Source organism: Ornithodoros turicata, chromosome 1 (genome assembly GCF_037126465.1).
Source record: "Ornithodoros turicata isolate Travis chromosome 1, ASM3712646v1, whole genome shotgun sequence".
Classification (NCBI taxonomy): Eukaryota; Metazoa; Arthropoda; class Arachnida; order Ixodida; family Argasidae; genus Ornithodoros; species Ornithodoros turicata.
In genome coordinates, this window is record NC_088201.1 from 7,443,260 (window position 1) to 7,463,776 (window position 20,517).

The 20,517-nt window shown below is 44.8% G+C and overlaps 1 protein-coding gene across 1 annotated transcript in view; it reads left to right on the plus strand.

Moving 5' to 3' along the window:
• The window catches only part of LOC135377411 (myosin light chain kinase, smooth muscle-like), a 78,745-nt gene that overhangs the window by 26,869 nt on the left and 31,359 nt on the right, over window positions 1-20,517 (plus strand). The gene's annotated exons all lie outside the window — the stretch shown is intronic.

Sequence of the window (20,517 nt, forward strand, 5' to 3'; positions counted from 1 at the left end):
CATTCGTTTTCTTCCGATGTTAAGCCTGAGGAACCTAGTCCTCCGAGCTGCCAATGATTGAGCTGCGATGGTTGTTTATTTCTCCGCTTCTACGCGAGCGGCTTCCATGGAGTTTCCAACAAACATCCGTGTTTACGAAAGTCCCTGAAAACTGCTCGCTCCTTTCTGGTCAAGTAAGTTAGTCAGCGAAGATTCATATAACTATGCATCTCAATTACAAGTATATATCTATATAGTTGTGGAAGGAAAAAGACGCGGACAACAGATTTTAGGGAAGTTAGAAACACTAGTTCATTTAATGGGCAGAAATTAAAAGTTGAATGAAAAAAGGGGTCGACGTTGCGACAGTGGCACTGTGACAGTGCCACTGTCGAAACGTCGACCCCTTTTTTCATTCAACTTCTAATTTCTGCCCCTTAAATGAACTAGTGTTTCTAACTTCCCCTACAATCTGTTGTCCGCCTCTTTTTCCTTCCACAACTGTAAAACTTCGTGGCCGTTTGATTTTTTGTACTTCCCTCGACCTATATATATATATATATATCTACACTTGTACGACGAACTATTATTCAGTTCACCTGTGGCTGGCTTTACGAAGCTCTCGAACCTTGCAGGACCCTGAACTATGATAGAGGAGTACGTTTACCCCGGTGGGCGATTAAAGCGATTATATCTAATTCGTCATTCTCAGTAGGTCGGTTCTTCGCTTCAGTCGGTCGGTTCTTCGTAATCCTACCAGAACGTTACATGAAAATGCTGGCCTAGCGGACTAAATTCCTCAATAAATGTTGAAACTATATAATGTTGAAATTATTCGGTACAACAACTATCGTAAGCTACAAATATAAAAAATATATAGATGAGTCGGGCGAAAACCCGAGAAAATTTATGATGGTAATAAATTATTAATTACTAATTAAGTAATTAAGTAATAAATTTATTTATTTATTTATGGTAATTTATAAATCATAATGGAAATCTAACAATTATAATCGATTAGGTTTCTCGGGTACTTCCCGGCTATACTAGACAACATTAGTTAGTTATAATTATAATTATTATTAATTATTAGTTATAATAATAATTAGGTTAGTTATAATTAAAGGCATGCAAGACGCTTATGATTGTCGCTGTCTCGTGACGTAAAAACACGAATTATCAAGATATTCAAGTGAATATAGTTTGCGCTCGCTCAGGGCAGTCCTTTTCACTTCTACTTTTTACTAATAAAACGATGGATAATTACAACTTCCACACAAAATCCAACGTTTTTAACAGACACACACACACACACAAATTGGATGCCATAACAAGCCAATGTACTGGTCGTATTACTTAAACATCAATCTGCTCGAGTATTTATTTATTTATTATGCATGCGTCAAGAACCCTTCACACATTACGTGACAGAGTGGTAAGTGCATGGGTTTTATTTTTTTAAAGGTACATAACATATAGAATGGAGAAAAACACACAATAAAACGAGCTCAGAGTACTGATGCAACAGGGGATGATAATAGATGCAAAACAGACGCTCCGAATTCTACTTTGTCGCGTGCGGATACATTTCGTTCTGTTGTTCTCTGTTGTTCTCGTCCATATTGTTCTGTTCGAAATATTTCCTCGTCATTGGTACGTAGCATATTAAACGTCGCCGGTTTTCGCCATCACCACCACCAAATGTCGCTGCTCGTACTGTCTTCATTATGTCTACCCGCGTTCTCACCGACCTTTTTTTTTACTTTTTTTGTAGACATACGTTTCCTGCTGCCTGTCAAGCCGCATCTTTTTCTTTCGCGAAGCCTCCTTCTTCCAGGGACGATAACAATAAAGCTATTGAACCCGTTGATTGCCCAGCATAATTAATGTCAAAGTATCGGCCACCGGAAATGCGACTGCATAATGATATTTCTAAATCCCCAAAAGATGAAGCAGAGCTTGCAGGATTAATGAGACAGCATGCCCAGACAGAACATCATCTCCCACGGACGTCCAAAATAGATATCAATGTCCATATCCGGAAATTGATGTCCGCGGGACTTTTCTAGGATATTCATGGAGGGATATCCGTAGCCGTATACACGGCTGTTTCAAGATTGTCCGAATCAGCTCCCTGATGGGATGCTGTACGGATCATGTATTGCGTGAGAGAGAGAAACGGTGGACGATGTAGCACTGCACAAATTCGAGTTTCCATGGACCAACTCAATTTCTCAAACCAAAAAACTATTTAAAAAAAAAACAGACTTTATCTTCATGGTGACTTAATACGCCCATCATTTCCTCATTTCAATGTTGTTTGTGTACGCAATCGAATTAAACTTAGACATCTCACCCTTCAATTCGACACACTGGCGAACAGGGCTCTGGAATGTGTGTAAAGTAACAGAAAATAAAACAACCTTACGACAGTGGCAGAAGTTAGAAAAATGGCAGAAAGAAAGACTCTGATTATGCTACTACAAGTGTATACCGTCTTTAAAAAAAATAAAAAAGCAACAATATTCGCTGGATACATGCAGCATCCGGGAGAGCTCCTTCTTACGTCCGTATCTCCTGGATATGTGATACGTCAATGAAATGGACGTTCGTAGGAGGTACTTCTCGCGCCCACCTGGATGTCCCACGGATGTCCGCTGGGGATATCAAGATTTATTAAAGAAAGGGAAAGGTCAGCCAGAGAAAAAAAAGCAACAAGAAATACTGAAAAACCACACACACGGAGAAATCCGGTGGAGAAATCTCTTTATTCTATGGATATCCTTATCTCCGTGAAAGTATGTCCGATGGACATCCATGGGACAGAATGACTGGGTGGTAGAGTTAACGTTTATTTCGACGACACCACAATACGTGAAAGCTAATGCGAATAAATTACATTGCTTTTCGCGAGAACTGTTGAGTGGAGCCCGCGAAAAAGTTGCACAGGTGAGTTCACAAATCTGCGGCTTCAAGTCGATTAATTGGCATCAAACGCGATATTAGCAATAAACGGAATTTAAGACACACACGGTAAATGGCTTTTCGTAACGTGTACATCGGGTTAATGCAATAGAATGCGTGAGAGTGAACAACCAAGCCTCCGGTCGTATAGCAGACGACATTTCTGTCGTTATTATACACTTGCGTGCATTTGCAAATGACAAGCCCTGGCTGAGCCACAGGAACATGTCTGTAGACTGTATTTTCGAATGCAAGGTAAAGGCTTCCTATTCTGCAAGGTGTTCTTTACTTCTGCAGACTTCCCATATAGGAACGCCACAAAATCTTGCGCTGTGGTTGTTGTATCAGGGTATCATTGTGGTTGTATCAGTGGTTGTCGTTTGCAAACAAGTGCAGGATAGTAGTTTGCTACGATCGTTCTCGCACACATGCTGACCAGCCTGACAGCAATGTACACCCTGCTTCCTTTGATGGTGTCTTAACACAAAATGTAGACATCACAACGACGGGCACTGCGTGCATCTCTTCTCTAACGGACACAAAGCCAGCAGCCGAGCCAATGAAAGTTCGCGGTCAGTATTTCGCGACGTCACGTCACAGCACGGAGCAAAGGCGGAAAACTAATAGACCGCGCAATAAGGAATGTAACGAAACAGAAAACCGGAAGCGCAAATTTCATCGATAAAAAAAAATCTTATTGGCCGGAAATTACATTGTTAACCTTTCGGAAAGCGAGTCTCCGTTCCAGGAAATGCACGCCGCTGAGCGTCTACATTGGTGCCTGCAGTGGTCATTTGTAAAAGTTACTTTCCTGATAAAAACTAGCAGAAACGCAATGTTTTCAGCGTTGATTTTGGCGCAGTCTGGTGGGTCTTTTCTTCTTTTGTAAGTCCGTGTTAGCGCCGCGAAGCAACTGTGGCTATGAGGACGTATAGGCGTCGACAGATGGAGAGGAGACAGCAGGACGGAGTGGGGGACAGGGGGTTAGTATGCGTCCTGGGCCGACTTCGGGGGGAACTGTGCCGACATTCGTCCCAGATAAAACCTGAGACAGCACAGCCGGTGACAGGATTCGAACCCATGTCACCTCCCAGTCTCGGCGTGGAAAGCGGTCATCTTACCCACCATGCCACGGGAGCTGGTATAGGGCGTTTTACGTATACACACTCGAGCCAGTGTAATTTTTTTTTGTGCGCCACTACAACGACCAACGGCATTCGATGACCCGAACATATCGCGTGGCAAGAGGTGACTTGTCCGTGACATCACAGTAGATTTTCACGCTGACTTCGCACTTTTGTGCGGCATAAAATTGCGGCGCATCGCTCCAAGGCACGTTTTTTCGATTTTTAATGCAAACCCAAGCAGCACAATGTACTGAAAGTCGAGTGCAATAGGGGTGGACGGGTAGGTGGAAGGCCTTGAACAGGCTCCTGCAACTAAAGAACATTGATAAGACACATACCGTCCACCCCTATTGCACTCGACTTTCAGTACATTCTGCTGCTTGGGAAGAGCTTCTCGTAATTTTTGCCTCGCAATCAATAAATAACGAATAAACATTACTCGGCTAACTGGCGTAAAATAACAATTTACTTCAAATAGGTTGTTGAGTGAGTGTTGAATCAATGGACCGTGTGAAGTTTCCATTACTTTTTACACGGGTGTTACGCCAATCGTTTAAATACTATGCAAAAGCAATCCAAGGTCAACTACGTGTGGCCTAACAATATCTCGTCATTGGTGGCTTGACTACCTCGGGACTTTACACAGTACAGAGACAATTAAGCCGTCTGAATGCAGGGGGGGGGGGGGGGGGGGGGTCTATGAACGAAGATCGAGTCGCGAAAATACATGAACATTCCATCCTATTGTTTGAACGTCCGATGTGATAATATTCCTACCGAAACAAGCCCAGTTCGAGGTTATCAGCCAGGCTCTCCGTCAGGTGTAAACATGCGCCTCACTAACAAACCCCGTGACGTTGCAAGCATGGAAATTTCCCGTTGCTTCTTCCACCTGCTGATTACGACCCCCCCCCCCCCCATTAAAACCATAATCTCTCTCTCCCCCCGAATAAAGTCACGCTGGTTTCAAGTGTGACTTCTGTCCTGCAGAGATAAAATTCTTCTGCCGAACCCAAAGTTATATACACACTACATCCCATCTAGCACAGGTTACTTACACGATAGTTAAGTGCTTCGACAAACATGTTTTCGACTGACAACGTGTCACTGCCCCTTTAATTCTCTAATGCCTAAAAAGATATCAAAATGCCATGAGGCAACAGACGTCACCTACAGGGATCTCACCTGTTGTGATTCCATGTCAAGTATAGATTACCATCAACAACAACTTTATTTGGAGATGATGACTAGCCATTACCCATTACACCATGCTCGCATAGCATTCCCGTCACATTGCGAAGGGCCTGTCGTTCGCCCTTACACCGAGGCTGTATATAAATTATTTCCCTTTATTCTTGTTTCAAACGCAAATACAAAATCTTTGGGGCCAACGCCGGTGTCGCAGCGGTAAACGTGTCCTCTCACTCAGCCATGGGTAAGTCACTAAAACAAGTAATTAAGTTACAGTTAGCCTGCAATAGTAGTACCTCAGCTAGGGTTTCTCTGAGTTACTCCATTTGAAATGTAGCTAGTTACAGTTACCACGTTAAAGTAACTTAGTTACTTTACAGTTAACGTTTTAGGGGGGAAAAAAAAGGCCGAATCAATATGTATCTCAACAACTTTGTTTTGGCACTTGGACTGTTCTAGCCTGGTTATACCCTGTTATAAATAGAGGATGGATTGTAAGGGGATGGATCGACCATGGATCGTAACAGAACTGTGGGAGTCAAAAGTTAAAGTTAAAGAGTAAAGTTAAAGCACAATAAAGTAAAGTTAAAAGTAAAGAGTAAAAGTTAAAGCCCATACGGGCTTCGTGTGAGATGACAAAATTCATGAAATTCCAGGCTGGGAAAAAAGGCAGCGAATTTGAAGGCTCCACAAAAGGACACAGGGAACTGACGCGTGGAAAGTATTGCAATACCAGAGTAACTTAGTTACAATTACATTTTCCAGTACTCGTACTTGTAAGTTACTGCCCAATACTGCTCGCACTTATCTCAAGGTCGCGGATTCGAACCGGGCTCGCACGAGCGGCATAGGCAGGTCATCTTCGAGAGACGTAGCTGTGCGACATGTACTGAGATGGCTGTGGTTTTTCATTATTATTTTTTTTATTAAACTCGCGCGACACGCGAGTCGGAGTCGTGACGTATGACGGCGCATCGTACGTCATCGACTCAGAGTTGTTGGGAGTCGACTCTCGAGCACCTCTGATGTTGAATTTCCGAATTTTAGAACGAGAGCCACTGCCACGGGGATAATGTCACGAGAGCCGCGCGACGTTGTATTTTCGGGTTGACGCTGATATAAACTACTTAAAAATAAATACGTTGAAAAATAAATTCCTTAAAAATCCAACTTCCAAAATAAACTTTCAAGAATAAGAACTCTGAAAAATAAACTTTGCAAAATCAACGCGTCGAAATAAATCTGTCAAAATCCATCCTCTCTAATTGGTGGACAGCCGAAGTTTTCTACGACCACGTAGGAAAATAGTGCTCTCTGCACTCTTGGAATGAGCATTCATCTGAGAACGAGAATTTCGCTCTATACTGGAAGTGGGTTGTGTGCACATTCTCCGTGACTACGTGCTTCGTATACAGTGAACCCTCGTTATTATGACCATGGTCCTTCCTGAAAATTTTGGTCATAATGCGGAATTGTCATATTAACGGGGCGGGATTTGCAGAGGTTTCACTGCATTGTTCCCCAGGAGTATGGTCGTAAAGCGCGTATGTCAGATTATCGGGGGTCATATTAACGAGGGTTCACTGTATTTGTATTTCTATTCTAAAGGAGAACAGTAACGAAGGGGACAGATTCGAAGCGTCAGCTATATAGCTTGAACCCACGTATACGTGTAGCCGTTCATGCATCCACCACTTCCGCTTGCCATGACTACGTAGGCAGCATACCTCCGAGTGTGAGCAGAAAACAAGGAATTCGAACAAAGGAACTTACATACAAGACGAATAACTTTATGCCACGGGGCGTTCCAGCGTATATAAGGATGGCATCGTTCCACTAGCTCAACCCAGGAATGCGTGTGTTATTCTTGTATTCATACGCGTCGTCGTCTAACTCTCAAACTGGATATTTCGATTCCCTCGCCTATTATTGGAAGAAACATGGTTAATTATGGAACAGTTGTGAATAGAGAACGTCAATATTTTGGATTTCGTTGAACAAAACATTGTGCTGCCCTTCGACAAACGTACGGCGGAGTTCCCCGCTAGGCCTATCTATGATTTATTTTGACGGTGTACGTAGATTTTAAGAGCGTGGATTCTTAAATGATTTATTTCAGCAGTCGGATTTTAACGGATGGAATTTTAAGCGTGTACTTTTTAATGTTTTACTCAGTAAAACATTAAAAAATCCACGCTTAAAATTTTAAGCGTTTACTTCAGCATACACGCGTATTTTCGCCCACCAGGAATCCACTCTTTTGACTCTCGAGTTGCTCGAGTCCAATAAACGAACACAAACACATGGGACCAGCTCCCGTGGTTTCTTTTAAAGAAGAAGAAGAAGAAAAAGCAAAAAAGCCCCCGTGGCACAGTGGTTATAGGATGATCGCTTTCCACGCCGAGACTGGGAGGTGACGCGGGTTCGAACCCCCGCACGGGCTGTGTTGTCAGGGGTTTTTCCTGGGTTTTCCGGCAGACTTTCCAGACGAATGTCGACACAGTTCCCCCTGAAGTCGGCCGAGGACACATACTATAACCCCCCTGTCCCCCACTCCTTCCTGTCCTCTCTCCATCTGTCCACGTCTGGACGCCGCTCATAACCACAGTTGCTTCGCGGCGCTAACACGGCAAAATAAAAAACTGTGGTGTCGCTCACAGTCGTAATTTTCTCCCAGCGTAAATCCTCCAGCTCATCACAGTCGTCACCATCACCGCAGTGGTGACGTCACAAGGCCGGTGTGGGCAAAACAAATTAACAGAGAGTCCGGGACAATGAAAATAATGTGACACAGTTTGCCAGAAATTACCATTCGACAACGCCTGAATCAATCTGCAATTACATACGGCAATCAGGAGTCGCGTTCGTGTGGCTGCCCACACAAGAATGGCGTCCTTTGTTTGTAAACGGAAAGAGGCCTAAACCCAATTCGCGATTTTCCAGAGCCCACATGTTTACCACCGAGTAAGAAAGCATTTGACCCCCAGGGCAACTTTCAAGTCAAGCAGCCATGCCGGGCCTTGCGGCTCCAGGAACGACGCCCCCTATCAGTCCCAGAAGATTGAATAAATAAACCCAGCTCCCGTCCTTATAACGAATGCTTAACATTTTAGCGCATCGTAAACATATACGTCGGGTTGAAACGGCGATACCAGCATGTCAACACCATCCGTCGGTGCATCTCCGATGCGGGCTGCGACTCGAGTTTCCACATTACGGAAACTGTTTACTCTTCTCCACTCTATATTTCGACATGGCTTCCAGTCACGAGTGAGGGCACAATTTTTGAGATGTGCTCGTTTCGTGGAGTTGCCGTGGGTAGAACTTTTTTTGTGTTTAGCCAATGGACATTTTTACGTCTCAGGTACGCAAATGAAACGGGCTACCCACAACTAGGGTTGCCACCAGGCCGGTATTATACCGGCACGGCCGGTTTTTTGCGCGCTATGCCGCTTGCCGGTAGAAAGCTGATACCGGCAGCCTTTTGCCGGTATTTGTGGCTCAAGACCTTTCATAAGGGCTTTTACGGGGTTTTCCCTTCAACATTCCATTGCAGCTTGAATAAATCTGGAGCACAGACCCAACTCCGCAGTCACCGGTCCTTTTCTTAGTTCATTATTATGATTATTCATTGTTATTATTATTATCATTGGTATTCATTACGTCTTGTGTTCGGAGGGGACAAGATTAGTGGTTATGCAAAGCTCTTAGTGATTGTGTCGAGCCAGCAAGAACGTTCCTCACCCACTTTCCCTTTCCCACGAGCCTCTCCTCCTTTCTCTCTATTCCACCTCATCTCCGTCAGCCGGTATTTTTGACTCCGAAAGGTGGCAACCCTACCCACAACCCGTTTTAGTTTCACAATGACAGTGACGTCATTCCTGAAATCAAGAGGCCTTGGGCCAAGATAAATACCGACTTTCTCGAGTTAAATGCCTTTCATAACGCCGGATGGTGTTAGGGTTAAGGGGAAAGAAAAAGGATTTGGAAATAATTGCGGTGTTTTTGTAGTCCCTAACCTCAGGGTTTTAGTATTAGGAAAAAAGGATTTCCTTAAAATTGCATCTTGACGGACGGGACCTACTTTACACGTGGGAAAGGTGTGTGCCGGTTCAAATTTTCAACTTATACACTGCTATGCAGCGATTTCTTTCGGACGTATCGAGCGGTTGTGTCTTGCAGAAGGTGCTGTGCTGTGATGGGACACTATAGTTGTAAAGTGGAAAGATAATTCGTGAAAAGTCGGGGTCAACCCGACACAGACGAAAGTCGATTCGTGGCCACTGCAACGCGCCGAAAAACAAAGCCACAGCTGAAGTTAGACAGAACACACGGCGCACTTCCAACACGTCTTTACTACACAGAAACACAAACAAGGATCCGATAACGAAAGGAAAGTTAGGTAGCAAGCGAGCTGGTGGTGACGATCCATGACTTGAAAACCCGAGACGAGGTAGGGACGTTTCGTCCCTACCTCGTCTCGGGTTTTCAAGTCAAGGATCCGAAGCACTCCTCTTCGCAACGCCCACTATCTTTATATATATATATATATATATATATATATATATATATATGAATGTATAACTGAGTACAGATGGACGCGAAAACAAATAGACTACAAGTAATGAAGAGACTTGGGAGGCCGTATAAGGGTTAAAAACACTTGCTACTTTTATTACATTAATAATTAAAGGGGCGCTAGGAATAAATTTACAGTTAGGGGTCGACGTTTCGGCAGTCAGCGCTGCCTTCAACAGAACTCAACTTCTGTTGAAGGCAGCGCTGACTGCCGAAACGTCGACCCCTAACTGTAAATTTATTCCTAGCGCCCCTTTAATTATTAATGTAATAAAAGTAGCAAGTGTTTTTAACCCTTATAGGGCCTCCCAAGTCTCTTCATTACTTGTAGTCTATATATATATATATATATATATATAATGTATATATATATATATATTGCGGCGTGTTGCAGTGGCATCATGTACCAGCAATCCCATATTTCTACGTTGTCGATTCATGGGTATAGAGGCAGAGCGGAATGTGGTTTTACCCGAAAAAGTCAGATCCTCCAAAGGGAGTAAAAGACGTTGGGGTTACGCTGCGCATGGACCTCTGCGCCCGATTTAAAATTAGCGCATTAGCTTGACCGTGGCTGATTGAATAAGAGAAGGCTCTGTCAGCGCCATTCCTGTATTTATTTCAAACGGTGCTTTTATGTGTACCCGGGAGCCTGCCTGTCGTCAGAGGCGCTTATTTATTTAGGCAAGGCACTCCATCCGGTTCGCTGGTGCCTGCTTCTATACTTAAGAAGGAAAAGGAGATGAAGAAAGAAACGGAAGAAAGGAGCGATAAGCGGCCGTGCTTGGTGACTTCCGCTTTTTTTTTTACGACCAGGAAGCTGTAGTGTATACAAGCATTAGATTTTCTATTTTTCTCGGGTTCTGGGAGTATACCAGTAAAGTTTTATTTATTTTGATGCGGGGGAGGATTTATTTATGGTTGTACGAAGACAATATTCGCGGAAATATAGTTTGGAGGGGGCATCTTGCATGCTTAGATTGATACCCAACAACAACAGTGGTGCGGGTTGACACATTTTGTATCAAACTTAGGAAGTGCATGTCATTGCTTGGCGTCACTCCGATTCACAGGGATGGCCCACGTTCCCATGTTTGCAACCACCCTCAAGCGGTCGCTTGTGGCAAAATCCCCATCTTTTCCTGGTCCCGTTTGACACTGACAACCTACATCCTTTTGAAGTCATGTGGCACTGGGCGCGTTTTGTTGTTAGTCCAGAGTCATGACTCTGTTCGCTAAACGACTTATTCACACTTCACGTTATACAATGTGTGCGTACTTTGAGACAAACTCTGTGACTCGTCTCCAAAACGGAGTCACGAAGTGAAAGCGTCCGAAACGGAAGTGGAACTTTCACACGTTTTTGCGGCATTCAAGTGGCATGAAGAGCTTGCCGATACACCTCAGTATAACTTTGGATCCCCGGTACTGGTACGGTAGTATTCCTCCTACACTGTAAACTGAAAAACACCCTTATGGGTGTAAATGGCTTGTCCTATAACTGACACCTCTTTTTACACCGTATGGTCTTAGAACACCCTTTTCAGAGGGTGTATTCTGTGTAAGACACCCTTTGAAAGGGTGCTTTTCCTTGAAAATGCTTTCTTTTGCACCCTTTAGACACCCTTTTAGGAGGGTGTTTAACAATTTTACACCCTCCTAAAAGGGTGTTTAAAGGGTGCAAAAGAAAGCATTTTCAAGGAAAAGCACCCTTTCAAAGGGTGTCTTACACAGAATACACCCTCTGAAAAGGGTGTTCTAAGACCATATGGTGTAAAAAGAGGTGTCAGTTATAGGACAAGCCATTTACACCCATAAGGGTGTTTTTCAGTTTACAGTGTACTTCAATGGACTCCACGAACGAAGAAGCGGAAACACGTGAGAGTACATGAGTGGAAAGTGCCCAGCGTTTTCGGCAACGGATCTGCATGGTATTTTCATTCCCTCAACAGCACGAGAGGGACGTACCCATTTGTTTAGATTCTGTTTTGGTGCTGGCCGAAATTTCCCCGTCAGCTTAACATAATTAGATTATGTGGATAAGACTAGAACCATCATTAGATATTAGACAATCATTACATAAAACGTATTTTGCTGATGTGAACAACACGATGATTCTTGTTCGACGTGGTAGTTGATTCCTGCGAATTCTCAGTGCGGCTTAGTGAGTCTTGTGAAGGGCGGGCATACGAGGATACATTCGCAAGACTACGTGTATAACTTTAAGAATAGTGGGTAAAACGCATCACTGTAGATTTTTTAAAAAAAAACTTTACAGAGCCACGCACAGCAATCGCGTTGTCAGCATCTATTGTTGTTGTTGCGTTTTTTACGCAAACGGTTCAACCGTTGTGTATGATGACGCTTGCAATGACGTGTGACAAGGCTCTGTCCAGAATGCATTGCGTTTCTTCTGACATGCTATTTTCTATAGACGGATATAACGGTAGGGCACCCCTGTGCTAGGGTTGGTCAGACACCCTCCATTTGCGTGATGTAATTCATACGAATGAACTCCATCCTGTCTCCTTCTAGTCACGTTGATATATGGAGTTAGTTTGGACAGCAGAATGAGCGCTGGTTGGTGTCAGCAGCCTTCTGAGCACTATACGTCCCTGAAGCAGAACCACCTCTCCTGTCACTTGCGCCTTTAGGGAGGCTGACAGCACCCTACTGCGTGCAAATAACCCACTTAGAAAGCCATCACGAATCTGCTAAACACTCACATTTGGCGGTTCAACGTCAAAGTTATATCAACATCACCTAGAATATGCAAGGCATCGCTCCTTACGTCGTTAAGAGACGTCCTATCACAGTTGTATATTCTCAGGCAAGAATGTGAGTGTTGCGCTATGGCGGCAGTGAGCATTCACGAAACACTAGCAGACGACAGGGCGACGAAAGAAGCGGGAAAAGCTCTCTGTCATTGTTTATTAGAACACATTGTATTTTGAAACAACTAGTTCGGCATGATCTGTTCACGTGTCTGGGAATTGGCACGGCGACTCATCGTTTTACCTGACGGGGATTGATGACGGCGTTGTTGAAGGGGAGCATGCTCACGAACACGCCCTGTGTTTTGGTGACGGCGGTTGTATCGGAAGGAATGGGATAGGTTCGCCCTGAGCTCGTTGCTCGGATGTAGAATAGAATGCCACATAATGTGTGGAAATATGTTTTAAAAAGTTGAGTCTTCAGCTGAACGTGCAGATTACTATCGACGCGTGCGCAGTAAATGCGAATTTATTTACAGTGGCTGGGAACCTTGCGATACGATGTAAACCAATGTAACTATATATGCGTGTTCTACATTCTCACCTGTCTGTTCCGCGTTGTCTCATCTGTTGTGCGTCGAATGTCTTCGACAATCCTGAATCGCGTGTGTTTAAAGGAGCGCATCTTCTTGGGCGCGCACGGCGTACCCTGTCACAACAGAGCTGCGTTTACATGAATGCGACAAAATCGTATCGTATCAACTTATCGCAACAAATCCCCTCCGACAGGGCCAACATCAACCAATCCACCGGTCGGGATAGGTGAGAGGAAGTGCGATAACTCGATACGATGCGCTTCTGTCGCATTCATGTAACCGCGGCTAATGACGTCACCTGTCCCCTTTGGGAACGTTCTCCAGGTCACGTGACCTGCCACGTGCCCGCACCTGAAATTGCCGAAGAATCTTGTGTCGCGACAACGACGTCTTTATGGAGAGTTTCATTAGTTCGGAATGTGTTCGTGATAACATAAGCCAGTCGCCCTATGCCTTCGAAGTGCTCATCTATACGATTTGGCATGTTCCTATATACCGTATCGCTTTCGTAGAGTCCTTCCGATCTACTAAAAGCTCGTTAATATAGGGAGCGGAAGAACTACTATACGAAAACGGAGGGGTAAAGGAAGATGTCAAATCGAAGATGAGCACCTCCAAGGAATACAGCGACTAGCTTATATTTTCGGGACCGCTATCTCTTTTTTTTTTCGTTTTCTTGATTCCGTGCTAGCACCGCGAAGCAACTATGTCTATAGACGACCTGAACGCCTTCGTCATCGCTTACGTAACGCCGCCGCGCAAAGCATGCCGGTGGGCACCTAGCAGCCTTAGCAGCCTATCAGCTGACGCGTTCTTCCCGCTTCGTGCCTACTCACCACAGCAAAATATAACCTCGAACCGGTCTTCTCGTGACGTCACATATTTGGAAACAGAGGGTCGTCTTATGAGCGGCGTACAGATGTTGACAGAGGGAGAGAGGAGGGCAGGATGGAGTGGGAGACAGGGCGTTTGTGGCTCAAGGGTCCAATGAGCTGGAGGGCCCAACGAGAAGGGGGATCCAACAGGGTCACGTGACAGCGTGAAAAAGTAGCCAACGCGAAGAAGGGTCCAATGCGAGACGGATGATCCAACGGGAAGAAGGACCCAATGCGAGACGGAGGGTCCAACGTGGTGTGTATGAATGTGAGGGCCATGGAGGGCGATGTCCTCCATCTCCAGCGGGACGCGACGTCCATCCATTTCTTCAAATTGATTCATTGACTAAGTTCGTCACTTCGACTGCCCTTCTGTGCAGTTGGGCTGTGGTGACCGAGCACAGCGGACGTGTCCGGCTGATGATGGAGTATTACTACGGTGCTCCAATCGACCTGCCCTCCCACAACGACATTATCACTCACGACATTATCCAATACCGTAGCAGTAGGTGGGCAAATGCAGTGCTCGAATTTTCACTAAATTCCAAGCACCCAAGGAACCCTTCAGTCAGTTATTATAGGTGTACTGCGTGCTACAAGTCTGCTGCGTCTCAGAAGTCCTCATTTCAGGAAGTTCGCCACAATGAGGCTTCGTTTAGTAATTCTCCTTATAATAACACATAGGGGCTTTCATGATGTTAAACAGCCACCAAAATGTCAAGAAGAACTTTGGATAGTATGCGCACGGGACATTTAATCCACTTACTCATTTCGAACGCGGTGTTAATCGTTGACGCATGACCGTCCAGTGAATAATGGCGGCCGTGGATCCTTCGACTCGTTGGATGCTTCAGCACTTTAGACACTTCGACATATAACCGACCGTGAGGAAGGTTGCAAAGAGCTGAAGGATACAAAGGTGCGGAAGGTGGATCCTTCTGCTCGTTGGATGCTTCAGCACGTTGGATCCTTTGACATATAATCGGGGGGCTTAGTATGCGTCCTGGGCAGACTTCAGGGGGAGCAGTGCCGACATTCGTCTGAAACGCCTGCCGTAAAATCGAGAGTAAACCACAGAGAGCACAGCCGGTGGCAAGATTCGAACCCGCTACCTTGATTACCACCAACGAGCGAATGCTTTTATCCACCCAGCCGTTATCACGAACGTCTTCCCGATCTACTATAGAGCTCGCTACTAATGGATGTTTCAGATGCTTCTTCCATTACTCCACAGCATCATTGCAAAGAGTGGCATGTTACGACTCGGGGAGTACTCTCGAAACACGTTCGCTCTAATCCGAAAACCTTATAAGTCCAAGCATTATACCCACTACCAGTACGAGCGGCGTTTACGAAAAATTTCCTCGACAATCGCCGATTCTCGGACTGGAAATCCCTTCAGAATCCCGGATCCCTGTTTTCGTAAGGTATCTCTCTTTGCTACCGCATTACTCAGTGAGGTCGTCGGCCGTATAGAGAAGCAGCCGTACGCATATGATGCGGATTGGCGCATGCAGATTAGAAGCGCAGATGATATAAGTTTGAGACCGCGTAGAGTAGCCACTTTAGGCTATACTCCTGCCGACGTGATCGGCGCTGCATCCGTGGGATTGGCCCGCTCTCGTCGAAGCCACTTGGAGTTGGTTGCAATTTGCCGCTGAGCTCCCCTACCCGCATCAGATAATAAGGGTAATGAGCTACGGTATGCGTGACATCTACGCAGCTTGTGCAATCCTTATGATCCCCACTCGTCAACGGTGAAATTAATGCAGACACATTGGAACGTTCGTCTGTCACGTTCCTCTCAGTGAAAGGATCTTCTTACTCATCATCTCATCATTTATCGGTGTTGAGACTGTCGCTTATATTCGTGTCTTGTTCTTTGAGAAATGTTATTCAAATCCACTTAGCGTTGTTAAAGATTGAGAACCTGCATACACCGCGCAGCAGACGAGACACCAACGTGGTTTTCGCGGTCCTTCCAATTTTTGCTAAAACTATAACTCCCCTTTTCGTCAGAACAATCGAAGATTGGACTTACAGTTGCTACGGACAAAATTGAAGACTTTCGTTCAACTCCTATAGAGTGGAAAACCTCCACACTTCATCGTCAAAATATAATTGTTATTGTTGTTGAAGACTTTCATAAATAATTTACTGCTACCCATTGTCAATAAGAATGTTTTGGTTGTTGTTTGGGGAACATAAGCTAGATTTTGTATTTCGTCGCGGTGATTAATTATTGCCCTATGTCTCCATACCTGCTGTATCCGATATGTAAGTAAATAAACGTGCTAAAACGGCTGGAGAAATATTTTGAAAAGAATAGCGGCGAATTTGTGACTGACTTGAAATTGAATTCTTAGCGGCACCACATTTACGCCGATAATGCCCGAGTCTTTCACATTTCACGTTTCGTATTTCTGCCAATGTCACATTCACGTGGTAGCTGTCAGCACTATACGAGGCTTTGTGCAGAGACATTTCACAAGTAATGTTTACTACTAAGCTTCAATGGAACGTAAGAAATGTTTCAAGAGCTTAAGCCCCAAACGCCCAGAAATTCCCTGAGTTGGTTGAATTCGTTAACAAAGTGTTCGGGGTGGTTCCCGATCTTGTGTAGAAACTGGTCACTTCATGAGACATTCAACCGAAATTATGTAACTATATGCATGAAATGTAACTATATCTGATCCCCTTTTATTCGAATGAATTAGTTACATTTTATACTCCAGTGAAATTTCATTCTCTTTATGTGATTTGGTGCCGACTGAACCTCTCGTTCTTACGCTTTACACAGGACGTCCCCACTAACATGCATCATGATTTTCAAAAAGACGGAGCACTCTACGCGAATAAAACCAACTGAGTGTTGTTATCAGTGGTGTATCGTAGACGACAGTATTTTTTCATGGCTCCTAATTAATTAATTAGATAAGACTAATTAGCGAACTCTTGTGCTAACATTGGTTTAAGGAACAAGGCATCAGTTCGAGAGTTGTCAAGTGCCTTGAGAAACACCCTACCAAGGTAGTTTCCAATAAGACATTCTTTGTGGGTCTTTTTTTTTTTTTTTCTTTCTTTTTTCTCGACCCAAGAAGCAAACGAAAACACGACAATGTGTCCTGCGATCGCGGCGGATTGTCACACGAACGACTCGAAAACAACCCAAGGTGTTATTTATTTATTCTATTTTCTCTCTCTCTCTCTCTCTCTCTCTCTCTCTCTCTCTCTCATCTACGCCGGTACATGACTGAATCGTGACGGTGCATCAACTCAACGACGTTTAGACGAAAGTCGTGCGAGCGCGCTTCCAAGCAAGTCGTTCCGCCAAGATAGCGAGGTTTCAAAAAGATCGGGGACGTATTTTCGTGCCACAAAGAGTGAAGTATATAGAACTTGTACAATGCCACCGTCGCTTTCAATGCATTTACAAAAAAAAAAAAAAAAGACGCAATCAACTTCTTGCGTAACCCTTGCCCTATCCCCGGAAGACTGTCTTTCCTCCGCGGTTGACTTTGTCGGGGTCCTTTCGAGTCGAGCAATTTATTTTTTTTCGTTCCCCAGGAATTCCCAAAGCCATGCTTTGTGAATGTGTCACTTGTTTGCGGGACTGTGGTCAGAGAATGTTTATCGACTGCCGCGAATTGGTTTCCGCGGCTTGTGAGGCAGGCATTCCGCCTGCTATGACGTCACACCGTTTCTGCCCTACAGTTTTGTCTTTTTAGTGGCGCGTTTTGAGCCCTTTTCTTGGCTGAGTACTCAACGGCCGCTGTTAACGAGTTTTTCCGCCAGCCGTGCTGGAAAGCAGGCGCGTGGTATTTGGCCCCTCGGTTTTTACGACGTGAGTGCGGCGTTTGGGACGAGAGATAGCAGCTATCAAACGTGGACGTGCCCCGTTCGAAAAAAAAAAAAAAAGGGTCGACTTTGAGAACTTTCCGAAAACAGTTCCATAATTGCGTGCAGAACGAAAATGGCGTTGGGACTTGTTTCGCAGAAAGACAATTTTAGGCGGCTCTCGATATAACGAGTTTGATCCGAATTGGATACTGTCATTAGCTAGCTATCGGAAATGTTGTGATTCTCAGGGGGAGGAGGGTGGGGGAGTAATGACTGAATCGGCTTGGCGTTGTTTAGTTATGAAGCGAATGTTTTGACCAGTTGAAAAACTTACAACGTTCTGTCGTATCACGCGACATTTTCTTGCCGTCATTGCTCCGCCTGAGAGGAATGTGAACTGAGGCCTGTATAGTTCGCTGTATCTGCAGACGTGTGCGAAATCCTGGGGATCGTGCAGATCTACAGAGAAATGGCGACAACCTGATGCCTGTATCGCTTCCCCGTCCCCGTCTTCCGCGAGGGACGTTATATATTTATTTATTTAACATAACCTCAAAGGCCCGAGGACATTACATGAGGGGTGGGCGTACATAGAGAAAATTGTTTTGCTGGCTACAACAATATAGTCAACGAAAGAAACGTAATAACTGAATAGTAGCTGCGGATGGAATGGGATACCTTCGCACAAGGCAGCAATGTCACAGTGCAAAAGTAGACAAGCAGAAATGAAGTAAACGCGACACAAAAAGCAAACAAGTCACAGGTCGTCTCGTGATATATGGTGTGCCGTGTGTTGAGATTTTCGGTGCTACGTTAAAGAACCCTCAGGTGGGCAAAATTAATCCACAGACCCGACCACTGTGGCGTCACAGTTGGCTCGCGACGTAAAGCCCCCAATTTTGTGTTTCAAAATGTCCTATAGCAGTACGACACAAGAGGTGGAAGCACAAAGGAAATGAAACGTAAGAATCTAATATAATCTAGATCCAGTCCGAGATTTTCATAAACTGTTTCACGGTTTGTTTCTGGCGAAGCAGCACGCCCCAAGCAGCACAATGTACAGGTCCCGACAAACGTTTACGGAACACTGGAGTGGTGTATATAGTCATCTGAGCGACACAGTTGCTGCAAACAGGAGCAGATAGACTCACAAACAGGTGACCGGGTACTCGACACACCTCTCAGTAAGTCTGTCCACTCCCGTTCGCTGCTACGGTGTCGCTGAGATCAAGAAATACGTCGCTCTGGCGTTCCGTAAACTTTTGTCGGGATCTGTACCGAAAGTCGAGTGCAATGGGGGTGGACGGGTAGGTGGAAGGCCTTGAACAAACTCGTGAAACTAAAGAATATTGATAAGACACATACCGTCCACCCCGATTGCACTCGACTTTCAGTACATCGTGCTGCTTGGGGCGGTTTATCACGGAAATCTGCCCGCCAATCTTGCACGTTTCTTTTTTTTTTTTTTTTTTTTGTGTGTGTGTGTGTGTGTGTGTGTATGTGTATTTGAAATGTATTGTACCGCAGTGATTAGATGTCGAGTGTCTGATCGCGTCACAGAAACTCTAGAGGCACAACGGCACGACACATTACAGGGGTGATGCCTACGCAATAGAGACTTTGATATGATTTCACTTTACTGGCGCAAGCATAACAGAGATCATGTTATGCAATAGAGACGATTGACGGGATAAAAATGCTGGCATGTGGAAGACTTCGACTGCGTCATTGCTAGCACAGTACAAGCAGGGAGTCTTTATTACATGAATAGAAGGTCGCCGAGCACTTAGCTTTAAGTGTCATGGAGCAGACGGATCCACATTTATGGAACTGCCACCTCCATGTTTTTCTTCATACATCTATCCATCCCCGAATTGAAGGCGCGCTTCATGAAGCCTTATGGTATTGCCCAAGTGATAAAGTTAGAACGCCGGGAAGATTAAGCATAAAAAAAATACTAGGAATCGAAGTAGATTAGTTACAGAAGCATTTAAAACGTACCAAGCAACATATGTGAGCGTAATTGTGCAGCGGGAGTATGCAGGATAGCCCCCGAAGTCTGCATGCAATGCGAACCAGCTGAATACTCAGCGATGATTACATTATCACCTACTGCAATTGTGAAAAGATGCAGTAACCCAAGCAGCAAAATGTACTGAAAGTCGGGTGCAATAGGGGTGGACGGGTAGGTGGAAGGCCTTGAACAGACTCGTGAAACTAAGGAACATCGATAAGACACATACCGTCCACCCCTATTGCACTCGACTTTCAGTACATTGTGCTGCTTGGGAATATTAATAGAGGGCGCTGGAGTATCAGTGACAGCGCAACTTCCACACTGTCCCGAAAAAAGGCGCGTGTGACCGGATGACAAGGAATAGAGGACGTTCATCACCGACCCGAGATACCAAGTATTGCTGCGCAAACAAGCGGTCACAGAGCATCGCTTTGTTTGTCGTAATGATTCCTTCTTTCAACATCCGTTTGTTAACTAGCGTAAACAGGAATTGGGTTCTGCTGAAACCTTACGACTTATCTCTGTAGCCCCGAACCACCTTGATTCTTTTCGTCTCCGTAACGACGTTGAAGCACGTCGCTACCGCACGCTGACCTCTATTGTTTGCCGCAATTTAAGTTGGTAATCCAAGAATTT